The following is a 16,874-nucleotide window of genomic DNA, read 5'->3' as shown; positions in this document are numbered from 1 at the left end:
AAAACTCCACATGTTCTTCCTCATACACAAATTCTAGACTTGTGTATACATACATACATGCATACATATATATTCAAACAGCTGTAAGTTTGGTGTTTTAGTTAGGGTTTCTATTTCTGTAACAAGACATCATGACCATGGCAACTGTTATGAAGAAAACATTTAATTGGGGATGGCTTACAGTTTCGGAATTTTAGTTCATTATGGTAATGGCAGGGGGCATAGTGATGTGCAGACAGCCATGGTGTTAGAGTAGGAGCTCAGAATTCTACATTTTTGTTTCTTTGTTTGATTGATTGATTGTTTTTATTTTTTATTTTTCATAGTAATAACCTACTTTTTTTTAAAACTTATTTTATATAACCAAGTCCATTTAAATGAAAACAAACATTTATAGACAATATTTGGGAATTTGGGCGTTGTTCTTTCCAAACTATTTCCTGCTGGTAAGGGGCGCTGTCATGGGGGATTCTAAGAAGATGCAGAAATCCTGGCTGTAGTCTGTAAGGCTGCTTTGTCCAGCTGTTTTGAATGTAGGATCACCTGGTACTCTGTTTCAGGCAGTCTGGCTTGATCAAACCACATTAGTCTGGAAGGAATCCACAGCTTTTCATTTTCTATGGAAACAAAAATAGAAATCCTTTTCCCCAGTAACTTGTCCTTGAACTTAAATTTTTGAGTCAGAGCATTTTTTTTTAAATTTATTATTTTATATGTTGATCCCAGTTCCCCTTCCCTCCCTCCTTCCCTCCGTCCCTCCCTCCCTTTTACCCTCTCTGTCCTCTCACATGCACTCTAACCACCCTCCACTTCCATCCCCCCACCCCAATTCCATATGTAGGGGAATGCCATCCAGTTGGGGTCATGTAGCTCTGACAGGTCATGTGAAGTAGGGACTAGGGCTTCTCTCCTGTCTCTAGGTTAAGGCAGTTATCCCTCCATGGGGGATGTGTTAGCAAGGTCCTTTTGTGCATCAGGGATACATCCTGGCTCCACTGTCTGAGGTCCCTTAGACTGCTCAGTCTTTCTGGCTGAGACTCATATTCAGGGGGGCCTGAGTCAGTCCCATGCTGGCTTCCCAGCTATCAGTCTGGGGGCCCGTTAGCTCCTCCTTGCTCAGGTAAACTGTCTCTATGTGTTTCTGCTGCCTGGTCTTGTCCTCTCCATCTGCAACTGGGTTCTAGTTTGACTCAGTGTTTCTGAATGGATGTTTGATCCTGTTTCCAACAGGCTCCATGGATAAGTTAGTTGTTGATCTCACTATCCAGGAAGGGCATTTATGGTAGCCTTTCCACAGAAGCTCAAATTGTTAGTTGGCAGCAGTCTTGTAGTTCTCTAGACCTTTCTTTGTGTTCAATTTTATCTTCAAACCAATATTGGCATCCCATTTTGTGCTCTCTCTCTCTCTCTCTCTCTCTCTCTCTCTCTCTCTTCTGTCTTCTATTCCTAACTGGGCTCACTCTTCCTGGTCACACGTGTTTTCCTTTCTTCTCCCTCATTTTCTCCTACTTCTCTCTCCATTTGCTGCCCCCCCCCCCCCACTTCCCCTGTGCTCTGGGGACTTGTCCCTTCCTGGTTCTGTGAGGGACTTTATATGAATCTCTTAGAATACACCTTGTATCCTAGTTCCTCTGGTGGTGTGAATTATAGGCTGGTGATCCTTTGATCTAGGTCTAAAATCTATATATGAGTGAGTACTTACTATGTTCCTCTTTTTGTGACTGGGTTACCTCATTCAGGATGGTTTCTTCAAGTGCCATTCACTTGCCTGCGAATTTCAAGATACCATTATTTTTTTCTGCAGAGTAAGTACCCCATTGTGTAGATGTGCCACATCTTCATTATCCATTCCTCAATTGAGGGGCATTTAGGTTGCTTCCCGGTTCTTTCTATTACAAATAGTGCTGCTATGAACATAGTTGAACAGATGTCTTTGTTGCATGGATGTGGATCCTTTGGGTATATGACTAAGAGGGGGATTGCCAGGTCCTGTGGTAAACTAATTCCCATTTTCCCAAGGAACCACCATACTGATCTCTAAAATGGCTGTACGAGTTTGCACTCCCACCAGCAGTGGAGGAGTGTTCCCCTTTCTCCACATCCTCTCCAACATGAGTCATCATTTGTGTTTCTAATTTTAGCCATTCTGGCAGGAGTAAGATGGTGTCTCAAAGTTGTTTTGATTTGCATTTCCCTGATAGGTAAGGATGTGGAGCACTTTCTTAAGTGTCTTTCAGCCTTTTTGATTTCCTCTATTGAGAATGATTTCTTCAGTTCTGTACCCCATTTTTTAATAGGGTTATTTGGTGTTTTGTTGACTAGTTTCTTGAGTTCTTTGTATATTTTGGAGATCAGCCCTTTGCCAGATATAGGATTGGTGAACATCTTTTCCCAGTCTGTGGGCTGACGTTTGGTCTTGTCCACTGTGTCCTTTGCCTTACAGAAGCTTCTAAGTTTGAAGAGGTCCCATTTAGTATTTGTTGCTCTCAGTGTCTGTGCCCCTGGAGTTATGTTCAGGAAGCGGTCTCCTATACCAATTTGTTCAAGGGTACATCCTAGTTTCTCTTCTAAGAGGTTCAATGTGGCTGGATTGATGTTGAGGTCTTTGATCCATTTGGACTTGAGTTTTGTGAATGGCGACAGACATGGGTCTATCTGCAGTCTTCTACACACCCTCATCCAATTGTGCCAGCACCATTTGTTGAAGATGCTGTCTTCACCCCATTGTATAATTTTAGCTGTTTTGTCGAAAATCAGGTGTTCATAGGTGCGTGGATTAATATCAGGATTTTCAATTTGATTCCATTGATCTACCTGTCTATTTTTATGCCAATACCAGGCTGTTTTCAGAACTATAGCTCTGTAGTAGAGCTTAAAGTCAGGAACGGTGATGCCTTCTGAAGTTCTTTTATTGTATAGGGTTGTTTTGGCTATCCTGGGTCTTTTGTTTTTCCATATAAAGTTGATTATTATCCTTTCAAGGTCGGTGAAGAATTGTGGTGGGATTTTAATGGGGATTGCATTGAATCTGTAGATTGCTTTTGGCATGACTGCAGTTTTTACTATGTTTATCCTACCTATCCAAGAGCATGGGAGATCTTTCCATTTTCTGGTATCTTCTTTAATTTCTTTCTTTAGAGCCACAAAGTTCTTATTATATAGGTCTTTTACTTGTTTGGTAAGCGTTACCCCAAGATACTTTATGTTGCTTGTGACTATTGTAAAGGGTGATGTTTCTCTGATTTCCTTCTCTGTCTCTTTGTCGTCTGAAAAAAGTAGGGCTACTGATTTTTTTGAATTTATCTTGTATCCTGCCAGTTTGCTGAAGGTGTTTATCAGCTGTAGGAGTTCCCTGGTAGAATTTATTGGGTCGCTTATGTAAACTATCATATCATCTGCAAATAGAGACAGTTTGACTTCTTCTTTTCCAATTTGGATCCCCTTGATCTCCTTTTGTTGTCTTATAGCTTTACCTAGAACTTCTAGTATGATATTGAAGAGATATGGAGAGAGAGGACAGCCTTGTCTTGTTCCTGATTTTAGAGAAATTGGCTTAATTTTCTCTCCATTCAGTTTGATGTTGACTGTTGGTTTGTTGTATATTGCTCATATTATGTTTAGGTATGTTCCTGTTATCCCTGATCTCTCCAAGACCTTTATCATGAAAGGGTGTTGAATTTTGTCAAAGGCTTTTTCAGCATCTAGGGAGATAATCATATGGTTTTCTTTTTCAGTTTGTGTTTATGGTGGATTACGCTGATAAATTTTCATGTTAAACCATCCCTGCATTCCAGGTATGAAGCCTACTTGGTCATGGTGGATGATTTCTCTGATGTATTCTTGAATTCGGTTTGCCAGTATTTTATTGAGTATTTTTGCATCGATGTTCATCAGGGATATTGGTCTGTAGTTTTCTTTCTTAGTTGTGTCTTTATGAGGCTTGGGTACCTAGGTTATTGTGGCCTCATAGAAAGAGTTTGGCAATGAGCCTTCTGTTTCTATTTTGTGGAACAATTTGAGGAGTAATGGTATTCTTCCTTGAATGTCTGGTAGAATTCTGCACTGAATCTATCTGGCCCTGGACCTTTTCTGGATGGAAGGCTTTTGATGACTGCTTCTATTTCATTGCGGGTTATAGGTCTATATAAGTTGTTTGTCTGGTCTTCCTTTAATTTTGGTAAGTGATAGTTATTCGGAAATTTGTCCATTTCCTTTGAATTTTCTAGTTTTGTTTAATACAGATTTTCAAAGTATGACCTGAAAATTGTCTGGATTTCCTCTGTGTCCCTTGTTAAGTTCCCCTTTTCATTTCTGATTTTGTTAATTTGCATGATCTCTCTCTGCTTTTTCATTAATTTGGATAAAGGTTTGTCTATCTTGTTGATTTTCTCAAAAAACCAACTCTTTGTTGCATTGATTTTTTTTTGTATTGTTTTCCTGGTTTCTATATTGTTGATTTCAGCCCTCAAGTTGATTATTTCCTGGTGTCTACTCCTACGGGGTGAATTTGCTTCTCTCTGTTCTAAGGCTTTCAGTTGAGCTGTTAATTCTCTTATGTGAATAGCCTCTGTTTTCTTCATATGGGCACTTAGTGCAATGAACTTCCCTCGTAGCACTGCTTTCAAGGTATCCCATAAGTTCGGGTATGCTGTGTCCTCATTCTCGTTGAATATTAGAAAGTCCTTAATTTCTTTCTTTATTTCTTCTTTGACCCAGGTGTGGTGCAATTGCACATTGTTCAGTTTCCATGAGTTTGCAGGTTTTCTGCTATTTGTGTTGTTGTTGAATTCCAATTTTAAAGCATGGTGGTCTGATAAGATACAGGGGACTATTCCTATTCTCTTGTGTATCTGTTGAAGTTTGTTATGCCACCTAGTATGTGGTCGATTTTTAGAGAAGGTTCCATGTGGAGCAGAGAAGAAGGTATATTCTTTTGTGTTTGGATGGAATGTTCTATAGATGTCTGTTAACCCCAGTTGAGACATAACTTCTGTTAGTTCTTTTGTTTCTTTGTTGAGTTTCTGATTTGTCGTCCTGTCTAGTGTTGAGAGTGGTGTATTGAACTTTCCCACTATAAGTGTGTGAGGTTTTATATGAGCTTTGAGTTTTAGTAGCGTTTCTTTTACAAATGTGGGTGCCTTTGTATTAGGGGCATAGATGTTCAGAACTGAGACTTTTTGTTGATGGATTTCTCCTGTGATGAATACGAAATAACCCTCTTTATCTCTTTTGATTAACTTTGGTTTGAAGTCTAACTTGTTAGGTATTAGGATAGCCATGCCTGCTTGCTTCTTATTTCCATTTGATTGGAAAATCTTTTCCCAACCCTTTTCCCTGAGGTAATATCTATCTTTGAAGCTTAGATGTGTTTCTTGTATGCAACAGAAGGATGGATTCTGTCTTCGTATCCATTCTGTTAGCCTGTGTCTTTTTATAGGTGAGTTAAGACCATTAATGTTGAGGGTGAGTAAGGACCATTGATTGTTGATGCTTGTTTGTTTTAGGTTTGTTGTTGGCAGTGGTATTGTGAATATATTTTTTCTGCTTTACCCTTGGTTTCTGGTATAGTTGGATTATCTGTTGCCTACATTTTTGTGGGCATAGTTACCTTCCTTGGGTTGGAGTTTTCCTTCCAATACTTTCTGTAGGGCTGGATTTGTAGATACGTATTGGGAAAATCTGGTTTTGTCATTAAATATCTTGTTTTCTCCATCTATAGTGATTGAGAGTTTTGTTGGATAGAGTAGCCTAGACTGGCATCTGTGTTCTCTTAATACTTGTAGAACATCTATCCAGGATATTCTGGCCTTGAGCCTTTCCATGGAGAAGTCAGGTGTAATTTTGATAGGTCTGCCTTTATATGTTACCTGTCCTTTTTCCTTCACTGCTCTTAATATTCTTTCTTTATTCTGTATGCTAGTTGTTTTGATTATTATATGTCGAGGGGTCTTTTTTCTTTGGTCATGTCCTTCTTCAGGTTTGGAAAGTTTTCCTTGATGATTCTGTTGAATATGTTTTCGGCATCTTTGAGCTGGACTTCCTCACCTTCCTCTATGCCTATTATTCTTAGGTTTGGCCTTTTCACGGTTTCCCACATTTCCTGGATGTTTTGTGTTAAGTATTTGTTGGATTTATGATTTTCTTTGGTCGATGAATCTATTTCTTCTAGTTTATCTTCAGAGCCTGAGATTCTCTCTTCCATCTGTTGAATTCTGTTGGTTATGCTTGCCTCTGTAGTTCCCGATTTTTTGCCCAGCTTTTCTATTTCCAGCATTCCTTCAGTTTGTCTTGCCTTTATTTTCTCTATTTCAGTTTTCAAGTGTTGAACCATTTCCTTCACCTGCTTAATTGTTTTTTCTTGGTTTTCTGTACTTTCTTTACTTTCCTTAAGGAATTTGTTCATTTCTTCCACTTTTTTGTTTGTTTTTTCTCCATTTCTTTAAGGGATTTTCTTACATCTTCTCTGAGGGCCTCTATCATTTTTATGAAGGTGATTTTTAAGTCGTTCCATTCTGCTTTCTTTGCTTTGTTGTTGTGTTCTGTTCTAGTTGGTGTAGATTTCCTAGATTCTGGTGGTGTCATGCTTGTCTTTCTGTTGTTAGGTGTTTTCTTGTATTGCTGTCTTCCCATAGCTTCTTCCATTAGGTGTTGGTGGGGTCTCCCCATCTCTCTATGGTATGTCCCCGGTGGGCTTATGTGGATCAGAGATTCAATATCTGTAGTTCTGGGTGGTCGAAGCTCTATAGGAGGTCTCTCCACATGAGGATCCAGTAGAAGATGCCTCTAGCCAATGGTTCTAGCCAATGGCTGACAGAAGAGGACAAAGGCTGAGCTATAACTTGGGAAGTTTTTGCAGGATAGTCGGATCTCACTAGAAACTGGAACTCTCCAGCTGAGACCTCTTTCTTTAGTAGAGGCCCTGCTTTAGGGGTCAGGGATCTTGCTGTCGCGAACTCAGAGTGGACCCGCAGAGATAGGCGGATCTCTGGGAGGGGCCCACGATTCCAGCAGAGGACTGGAGATGGGGTTAGAGACCAAGCAGGTGGAAATTATGGGTGGTTCCGCGTGGATAGGCAGGTCTCCTTTGTTCAGTGTTGCTCCAAGAAATATCTGAAGTAGGGTGAACTCCAGAATTCTACATCTTGATCTGTAGGTAAGAGAAGTGAAAATGACACTAGGCTTAGTTTGAGCATCTGAGACCTCAAAGTGCACCCCTTAGTGACACACGCCCTCCAACAAAGCCACACCTCCTCCAATAAGGACACCCTTCCTAATAGTGTACCTCCCTATGGGCCTATGGGGCCATTTTCTCTCCAAACACTACATATGGGTACAGTGTAACCTTTAAAAAGGAGATCAAGAAAGGGTAATATTAATTGATGAGGCAGTACAGAAGTTAGGCCAAAGGGTACATGAGTTGAGAAAGAGGATATAAAGATAATTTTTCAGCTGGTTTTAATTCTGTCATTCCCCCCAGCTACATACACACTTGTTCTGGCTAAGTCCATGAAGTTGTAATTGGTAGTGAAAGCGTAAAACACAAAGTTAAGCTTTATGACTATAGAATGGCCAACTTAGATGTACAGACATTCGCTAAGGCGTATAAAGTTCAGGACTGAGTAATGTTTGCTTGAGAGGTTGCCTTAATCTAGCTTCATGATATGTGTGAGTTCATCACAAGGAAGTGACTTTTATTTGAAACTATTAAAGGAAATTACCTAGCAGAACTGACAACCCCCATTTACACCAACATGAAATTTCCACACTGAAGAACACAATCCATTAAGCTTAACATTAGCTGTCCCGTAAGCTGCCTGCAGATACTCACTGTGAATCATGAATGGAGAAGCCACAGCTTCTCCACATAGGCCAGCTCAGGAAATTAATCTGTGAATTTTAAGTTATGTTCAGACTCACACTGTCTGTGGTATAACTCCCAATTTGATTTTCTATTTCAAGATGGCTTTCTGCTGTTACCCCTAGATTTTATTTTATAATTAGCTTGTTTTTATCATCACCTTTAGGAACCTCTGTTTACCTAACAACAACAATGGCAATAGCAAAAATCCTCTGACACTAGTGTCCTTCTGTTATCAAAAATCAATTTATTATAAAATTGTAGAACCAAAGAGGCGTACTATAGAATATTTTTTTTTTTTTTAAACTGAAGGCTGGGGTGGTAGTGTCAGCTTGGACCTGGTTTCTCCCAGATTGTTTGACCTTTTCTCTTTGAGTTCTCCTTAAGTTACTCTGTCCATTTCAATCACAGGCTGCAACTGTAAGTACAACTTTTGGGTCCTGTGAATCCTTTTCTGAAGATAGTTTCTGAAATCACTGATACACTTGATCATATTGGTTGGTCTTCAGTTGTAGATTACACAGTCTACTCTTGCTAGCTTAAGGAACAAATATTTGTTATGATGTTTTTATAATTGCTGCAATAACTAAGAAAGTAGATAAGATATCTAATAGCCATCTATATACAAGAACTACACTATTTTTGTCAGAATTAGAAGGCTACCAAACCAATAAATCACTTGTTATAAAATCATAGTCTTAATTATGATTCATACAAGAAAAATGGCTGTCTGGCTTGCCTCTTAATTCAGTCAAGTGAAAAATAGAATCTAAACTACTTCTTGGTACCTGGAGATGTAATTTGTTTTCATCAAGTTCAAAGAAGGGAGTGAGAGTTCACAACAAGGCAATATTAGACCTAATTTGCTATGTAAATGAACTTCCACCTCTGAGGCAGCTGAGGCAGGAGGGCTACCTGCTACTTCCAATGCCAGCCTGTGTAGTGAGACCTCACTTATCAATCCAGGCAGCCAACCTGTATCTCCTAACTTGAGTGATGTTCTTGTAGGGCATAGAGAGATACCTAAGCCAGTAGCTTACTTGCTGCACACCAGAGGTTTTTTTTTTTTTTTTTGTTTGTTTTTGTTTTTGTTTTAAAACAAGCAAGCAAGCAAACAAAGAAACAAAAAACCTGGCTGGACCATGCAGCACACACCTGTAATCCCAGCACCTGGAAAGTGAATATAGGCAGGTCCATGGAGCTTACCGGCTAGTCATCACAGCCTGCTCATCAAGTTCTAGGCCAACGAGTGACTTGTTCTCTAAAAACAAGGTGGTTGGCTCCCCAGGGATGGTATCTGAGGTTGATCTCTAGCCTCTACATGTACATACACATGTGCAAGTGCCTCCATGTGCAAATACATGCACCCATGTGACCCCTACCCATCTCTAAAAAGATGAGCCTTGTTCACTCAGAAAAGCTAAGCTTTTGGCTAATCACAAGCTGCATACTGCTATACATATTTAAATAAGAAAGGGTGGACTAACCAATCATGCTCTTTCTGGATGACACACCCACTTCCTGATTCTAAGTATTCCTTGGCCATGGTGGGGTTTTTTGGCCTGGATGGTAACTCTGGAACTGAAAGAAGTCTGGGAGGATTTGAAACACTCTTCAGCTTACTACCAAGCCCCTCATTAAATCAGAATGGTTGGAAAGCTAGACTGAATCCTCAATGTATTCCTACAAAGACATACATTAAAAACATTCACTAATTATAGAATTTGACAGACAAAAGAAACCACTAATAACAACAAAAAATTCCAGATCAGTTGCTTTTAAAGCATAGAGAAATGTTTTAGGCTGTAGAACAATTTTATTGGTGTAAAAGAAAAATATCCCAGGGCAGACAAGCTTTACTTGAAGAACTCATGGCTGCAGGGTTTGTAGGTGCTGCCAGATTACAGAGCTTAAGAAAACTATTCGCTTTGTTTTTATGTATTTTATTTTATATAGATCCACATTTTGTCTGCATGTGTGTCTGTGCATGTCTGGTGCATCCCTGGTCAGAAGAGGGCGCCAGACCCTCTGGTATTGGAGGTATGGATGGCTGTGAGCCACCATGTGGGTAGCCAGAATGGAACCCCAGCCCTTTGGTAGATCATACAGTTCTTTTAACCACTGTGCCATGTTTTAGGCCCTAAGAACAAAATCTGTAAACTAATCTGGACTTCATATATAAGGGGTATTTCCTATGGGAACTGAGGAGCATTTTCTTTTGTATTTGAAAATGGACTGACTTTATTAGCCTAGTTAGAGAACAGAAACTGGGCAGGGTCTGCATCAGAATTTGTCAGCCTCCCCTGAGAGTTTATTTCCTTAATCAATTAATATTTTCATTGATTATTCAGGAATTTCACACCATGCACCACAATCACTCCCAGTCCTCCCAGCTCTACCCTCTACCCTGGTGACCCCGGAAAAAATGAGGGAGAGAGAGAGAGGGTCTGATTTGTGTTGCCCTTATACTCACTGGAGCATGGAAAGCTCCCAGTGGTCACCCCTTAAAGAAAACCGAGTCCTTGTGCACCTGCACCCCTGCCAGAAGCCATCAATTGTGGAGAGCTACACTTCAGCATCCTTACCACAGTTTTTAAGAGTTCTCTTCAGTGGCTTTCTGTATAAGCGGTTCCTTTGGTGGTGGGGGGAGGGAGGAGCTGTCACAGAATCCTTCTCAACTGTGAGTCTGCAGTCCTTGATGCCATTGCAAAAGTAGCTTCCTTGCCCTTTACAGTCAGCAGGAGTATAGATCATGGACTTACACATGGTTTCTGGAGACAGCACAAATCATGAACATCCACATGACCATCAGTGGTAACACTCAGTGTGGTCTTTGGTGGCAGTACAGACCACAGACACCATCATGGCCTGCTACAGCACAGGCCACAGACACTATCATAGTCCTGGGTATGGCAGCACATGTGAAGAATATCAACTTGGCCTCCAGGACAGGATGGGCCAAGGACGCCCATATGCTTTCCACTGGGGAGTTTGGGTGCTCAGTCTGCACAAGCTCCAGGTTGCTGCACACCACCATGTTGGCCCTATGTGGCAACCACATGGTCCCTTGTCCACTACAGCTTTCTCTCACACCTATCTAGTTCCCCCTCTCTCCATGGAGCACTCACCACTCTGTTTCTCAATCTTACCCACCTCTCCATGGCATGTTTGTTCATAGTGATGGAATGAGAAATTGCAGTGTGTCACTGAACAGCTTTACAGTCATTCAAATATTCATTACAACACATCCTTGTCTGCAGAGTTCAAGGTTTCTGGTTTCTGAAGCACCATCAATACTAGACTATTGTCTCGGATATCCTGCCATTGCCCAGAGTCAGGGTGAGGCTGAGGCTGAGGCTAGTGGGTCTTATGTTTATATGGAAAAGGTTAAAAGTGTAAGGTCTATAAAATCTCAAATAGGCCATTCTGAAATCTTGTGCAAGTGACCCCAATAATCACTGAAGCCGTCAATGACTTTTCTTAATGTAGAAGGTTCAATATTAAACAGATCACCATCCGGTGCTTGTCACATCCTTCTAGTGCCAGCTTGAGAGCCAAACAGATGAGCCTGTGGACTTGTTCAAGAGTTAGAGTGATGCATAAGACTGCTAAGGCTGAACCCTAATATCTTGTTGTCTGGTAGGCACTGAACACACAAGTGGAACCACATGCTTCTGAAAGTAGACAATCAACCCCCTTGTGGTACCCACATCCTGTGCAATGGCCACAACACAGCCAGTACTAGGACAAAAGCTTTCCAGGGAAAAGGAGATACAAAGCATGGGATGTCTGATCATTGGGCACCTACAAATAGGATGGGTTATGTCAGTTAACTCCTGTAACATCCTTGTTCCCAGCAGATAGCAAAAGGATTAACTGTTAGGCAGCTCAGGAAAGCAGCCAGTCTCCTAATTCTGCAGCCTGACTACACCCTATCATCACTTTTTTCACTACACTCAGCTATCCAGGAGGAAGATAAATGAAGTAAAGAAATGTAGTTATTTGGCCACGTATGCTTATGTATATGTGTATATGCATGTGCAGAGATAGATAGGCAACATGCAAAAAGCAAATGCAGAACAATGTTGGAGACAAGCCAAGATGCCCTGCATTGTTTCTGTAGCTCTTAGGGTGGCATGACCTCAAAGAAAAACCCCCAGTCAGCACTTCTACAGAACAATCCCTACATTGTGTCTGAAAGCAGAATGATAGCCCTCCTCAGAACAAAGATTCCCTTTTTTAAGTTGAGAAGTAGGTCAATGACTGCAAAAATATCTAGCAAAAAAAAAAAAAAAAAAAAAAAAAAACCGAAAACATTTCACAAAAACTGAAACCTCCAAGATCCCTCTCCAATGCTCAGCATCAAATATGGATCATGAAGTAGTGGTAGTAATAATAAAAACAGCTTGTAAAAGGTTCATAGGTTGCAAGTTAAATCTAGAGGCATTCAACAGAAGGGTGGAGACCAGAAGGTTTGGAAGCTGTGATGAGATGTCAGGCTGTGACAAAGTCAAATGTCTATTTAATATATTTAAAATTAAGCCTTGTTTTCATTTGTATGTGTGCCTGGTGCAAGTATGTGTGCATGCTTGCATGTTTTCACGCTTGCATGTGTGAATGCAGCGTTGTCATTAGATGTCCCTCTGGATCACTGTCACCTTAGAAGTGAGGCAGGGTGGCTTGCTGAGTTCAGGGTTTCCTTTCCCCCTAGTCTAGCTAACCAGCTTGCACTGGGGATTTAGTGTCTTGGCCTCTGCGTGCTGGGATTAAAAGCAGGCTGCCAGGCTCACATTGTTTTTGCATGGATTCTGGGAATCTGAACAGCACCTTGAACATCTATCTATTTTATAAACTAGCTTTATCCGAACCCCCATATTTAGACTACTACATGGGATTCAGTTATGGAAACTTAAATGATATAGTAATATAATTGGATGTTCATATTCTTTCTCTTAGGAAATAAGGCTTTGACTCTGACAGGTGAAGCAGGTAGGCTAACTGCACACCTTCACAGTTCCTTCTGGTTCTTAAAATCGCATGCCCCAGTCCCATCCTCAGCTGTGCAGCAGAACACCTGTGGTAGCTTCTCTCTCATCTCATCTCTAGTGGACCCCACCCTCCTAACTTCCCACCACCACTCATGGCATAACTGGCCACACAGGGGAGAGAAGGCTGGGGAAGGAAGTAGGCTAACTGTAGATCTTCACCTCTCTCTATATTTCTCCAAGCACAATCCCCCAGTCTCATTCCCAACTCTGTAGCACACCTTCTGCTGTGGCCTCTCCTCATTCTCTGCCTCCATTCCCAAGGGACTAACTAAGCAGATCCTGGCTGGTGGAATAACCTGCTTTCCTCCCTCTTGTGAAACACTCCCACACCCACTGCCCAAGTCCACCCCTATTCCTAAGTGTCAAGACAAAATTCCCTTAACATATTTTATCTGTAACTCCCAGTGGCCGCACATATCAGGACCACAGAAAATTTCCTACCAAGCAACAAACACACAGCCACCACAATCTCCTAAGAACCAGAGGAAACAGAAACCAAGGAACAAAACATCCATCCAACAAAGACAACACCAGATATCAGCACCTAGAATTATAACCATCCCAATCCCAGATGCCTAGATGTCAGCATAAAAACATAATCAATAGCATCCAGGAAAATATGTCTCCATGAGAGTCCAGCAACCTTATCACTTCCAGCTCTGAATAGTCCAACATAGCTGAAGCATAAACAAAAGCCTTTATGAATATGATAGAGGTCTTTAAAGGGGGAAATATTGAATAAATCACTCAAAAAAATCAATGAAAACACAAACAATGGAAGGAAATGAATGAAACAGGTCAACAACTGAAAGTAGAAATAGAATCAATATGGAAACCCAAATTGGAGGAAATCTGGAAAATTTAGGTACTTGACCAGGAACCAGAGAGAGAAAGCTTCACCAATAGTATACAAAAGAGAGACTCGCAGGCATTGAAGACACAAAAGAAGAGAGAAGTACCTCAGTCAAAGAATATAATCTTAGATCAGCAAAGTCAAAAGAAGGGAAACACACACACACACACACCATCACCACCATCACCACCACTACCGTCATCAACACCAGCATCAGCATCAGCAGCAACAACAACAATAACAAAATAACAGGAATCAGCAATCACTGGTCATTGATCTCTCTCAACATCAATGTTATCAGTTTACCAATTAAGATTAACACAATAGATGAGAAAACAGGACCTATCCTTCTGCTGCATACAAGAGAAACATCTTAACATCAAAGATAGAAATCACTTCAGGATAAAGCATTGACAAAAAAGATATTCCAAGCAAATGTACCTCAGAAAGAAGCTCCTGTAGCCATTTTAATACCTGACAAAATAGACTTCAACCCAAAACTAATCAGAAAAAAAACAGAAACTATATACTCATCAAAGGAATAATCCAACAGGAGGACATTGCAATTCTTAACATCTCTGCCTCAAACACAAGGGCACCCATGTTTGTAGAAGAAACACTACTACAGCCTAAATTACATGTTGACCTTCACACACTGATAGTGGGAGATTCCACTATCCCACTCTCACCAATAGATGATTCATACAAAAACTAATCAGAGAAATGCCTGAGTTGACTGATGTTATAAACCTAATGCACTTAACAGATAGTTACAGAATATTTCATCCAACACAAAAGAATATACCTATTTCTAAGAATTTCATGGAACTTTCTCCATAATTGATCACATATTAAGATACAAAGCAAGTTTCAACAGATACAAGAAAATGGAACTAACACCTTTCATCCTATCAGACCACCATGGTTTAAAGGTGGATATCAACAACAGAAACAACTGAAAGCCTACAAACTCATGGAACCTAAACAACTCTCCATTCATTGAAAAATGGGTCAAGACAGAAATTAAAGACTTTCTAGAATTCAATGAAAATGAAAACACAACTTATCCTAACTTATGGGACACAATGAAGGCTGTTCTCAGAGGCAAGTTCATAGCACTGAGTGCCTACATGAAAAAATTTTGGACAGATCTCATAGTAGCAACTTAGCAACACACCTGAAAATCTCTAGAACAAAAAGAAGAAATCACACCCCAAAGGAGTAGACAGTAAGAAATAATCTAATTCAGGGATGAAATCAATAAAATAGAAACAAACAACATCAAAATATAAAGAATAAATGAAACAAAGAGTTGCTTGAAAATAACCCTGAAGTGTGCAGTGAGGGATTTGATAATCAGTCTAATCTTGAATTCTCTCCACTTTTTGGTGAGGACTATGAAAAAGCTAATTTTACACCCTTGCCAAGCTAGGTCACAGTGGGGAGTGGAATTCAGTTCCTAGTTCTTTTCTGGCCTTATGAGCTGAGCTTGGTATTTGCAATTCACTAACCGATACACTTAAAACTCTAGAAGCAAAGATGGCTTTGGATAGTCCTCACATACTATTTTGAGAGGCAAGAAAAGAACTGCAGCTATTTGATTCCAGACCAAATGAAGTATTTTTTGTGTTGTGTGGATCCTTCGCTGCCTTTAAACTTAGTTATTTTACCCACTAAATTGTCTCCTATGGCTGTTATAGAGTAAGAGGATGGATCATCTAAGGGTATAGGAGGGATGCCTGGTTATTCAACAATCTATTAATACTTCTTTTTCCTCAGCTCACTGGGTGGAACTAGCTGTTTTGATTCATTTATTATGGATAATTCATAAACCCTTAAGCACACATCTGGTTAAAACCCCCATACATCCTTTGTTTATTACTCATAACTTTACACATTCTAACCTCCCTGTTTTTATTGCAGTAGGAAATAAGCAATCTGATGCATTAACCTGGCCTATCTTTACTTCCCCAGAAGAAAACTGGGAAGGGGTATAGATCTGTAATTGCAAATAGATCCACCAAAACATGGATTCCTCTTTGGCTTCTGCAGTCCTGGGCTATCAAGAACTATTGGGGAAGGGCAAGGGACAGTGGAATTCACCAGAAACACAACACAATTCTGGATAAAGGGCAAAAGGAAATGTGGTTCATATCAGAAGTCAAGTCTGCCAAATCTATCTGAGGCCAAGCTTGGTGTATGCATCTGCTGTGAGAGTTTCTGAACATGTGTCTTGGTTTCATGTTCTTCATTCTCTTTGCTTCGGCTTGTAGATTAGATGGACCCAGCTCCTGTTATCTGCACTAATGGCACTGTGTTTATGACTGGACCAGGAGACTGTAGTAGTCTCTCATTCATCTGAAGCAGGGACAGTGTTTCAATTTTCCTTGAGATTTGAAGCACTTCCCTTTTTTATAGGATACCATAACATTTTTGTTCCTATTAAAGAGCAAATACGGACTTATGTTATACAAGAGACCAGAACTAATAATCATATGTGTCTCTTTTCAAGCTATTCTCTAGATCTTTCTGATCAATATAATAATGTAATCAAAAGTTCCAGATACAGTTTGGACCCTGTTCTTGGTGGTAGGATATTACACACAGTGCTTTTACTGTACAAATATTACTATAATTTGATTGCTTACAGGATACTTGTGCACCAAATGACAACCAGATTTATCTACAGCATCTCAAATCAAAACCACTCTAGATATCCTACTACTAAAAATTGAAAAGGGAGAAGATATCAGAACATGGTCCAAAAATGGAGTCATGGAAAGAGAATGCTGAGTGCTTATAAGAAAACAAGACAAGGGTCTTGTGACCTCAGTTTCCTAAAAAAAAAAAAAAAAACACACACACTTGCTCTTGGATCATGCCCTTGTTTTTCTCCCAGTGGTAGAAGATGAGAGTGAGTTTACTTCAGATTATTCATTACAACTAGCTATTGTTATTTTTTATTTGTTTATATGCCTCTACAGATTTTTTTTTTTGCCATGTGTGTCTGTCCTGTCACATGAGCCCCTTGTGACTGTACATTTTACTCATGTGACTCTTCTTAACCCTCAGAGTACAAATTGTCTGATGCTCTGAACAAAGTTTGCTATTGCAT

This window comes from Phodopus roborovskii, unplaced genomic scaffold, assembly GCF_943737965.1.
Source record: "Phodopus roborovskii unplaced genomic scaffold, PHOROB, whole genome shotgun sequence".
NCBI classification, from domain to species: Eukaryota; Metazoa; Chordata; class Mammalia; order Rodentia; family Cricetidae; genus Phodopus; species Phodopus roborovskii.
This window is presented reverse-complemented; position numbering follows the sequence as displayed.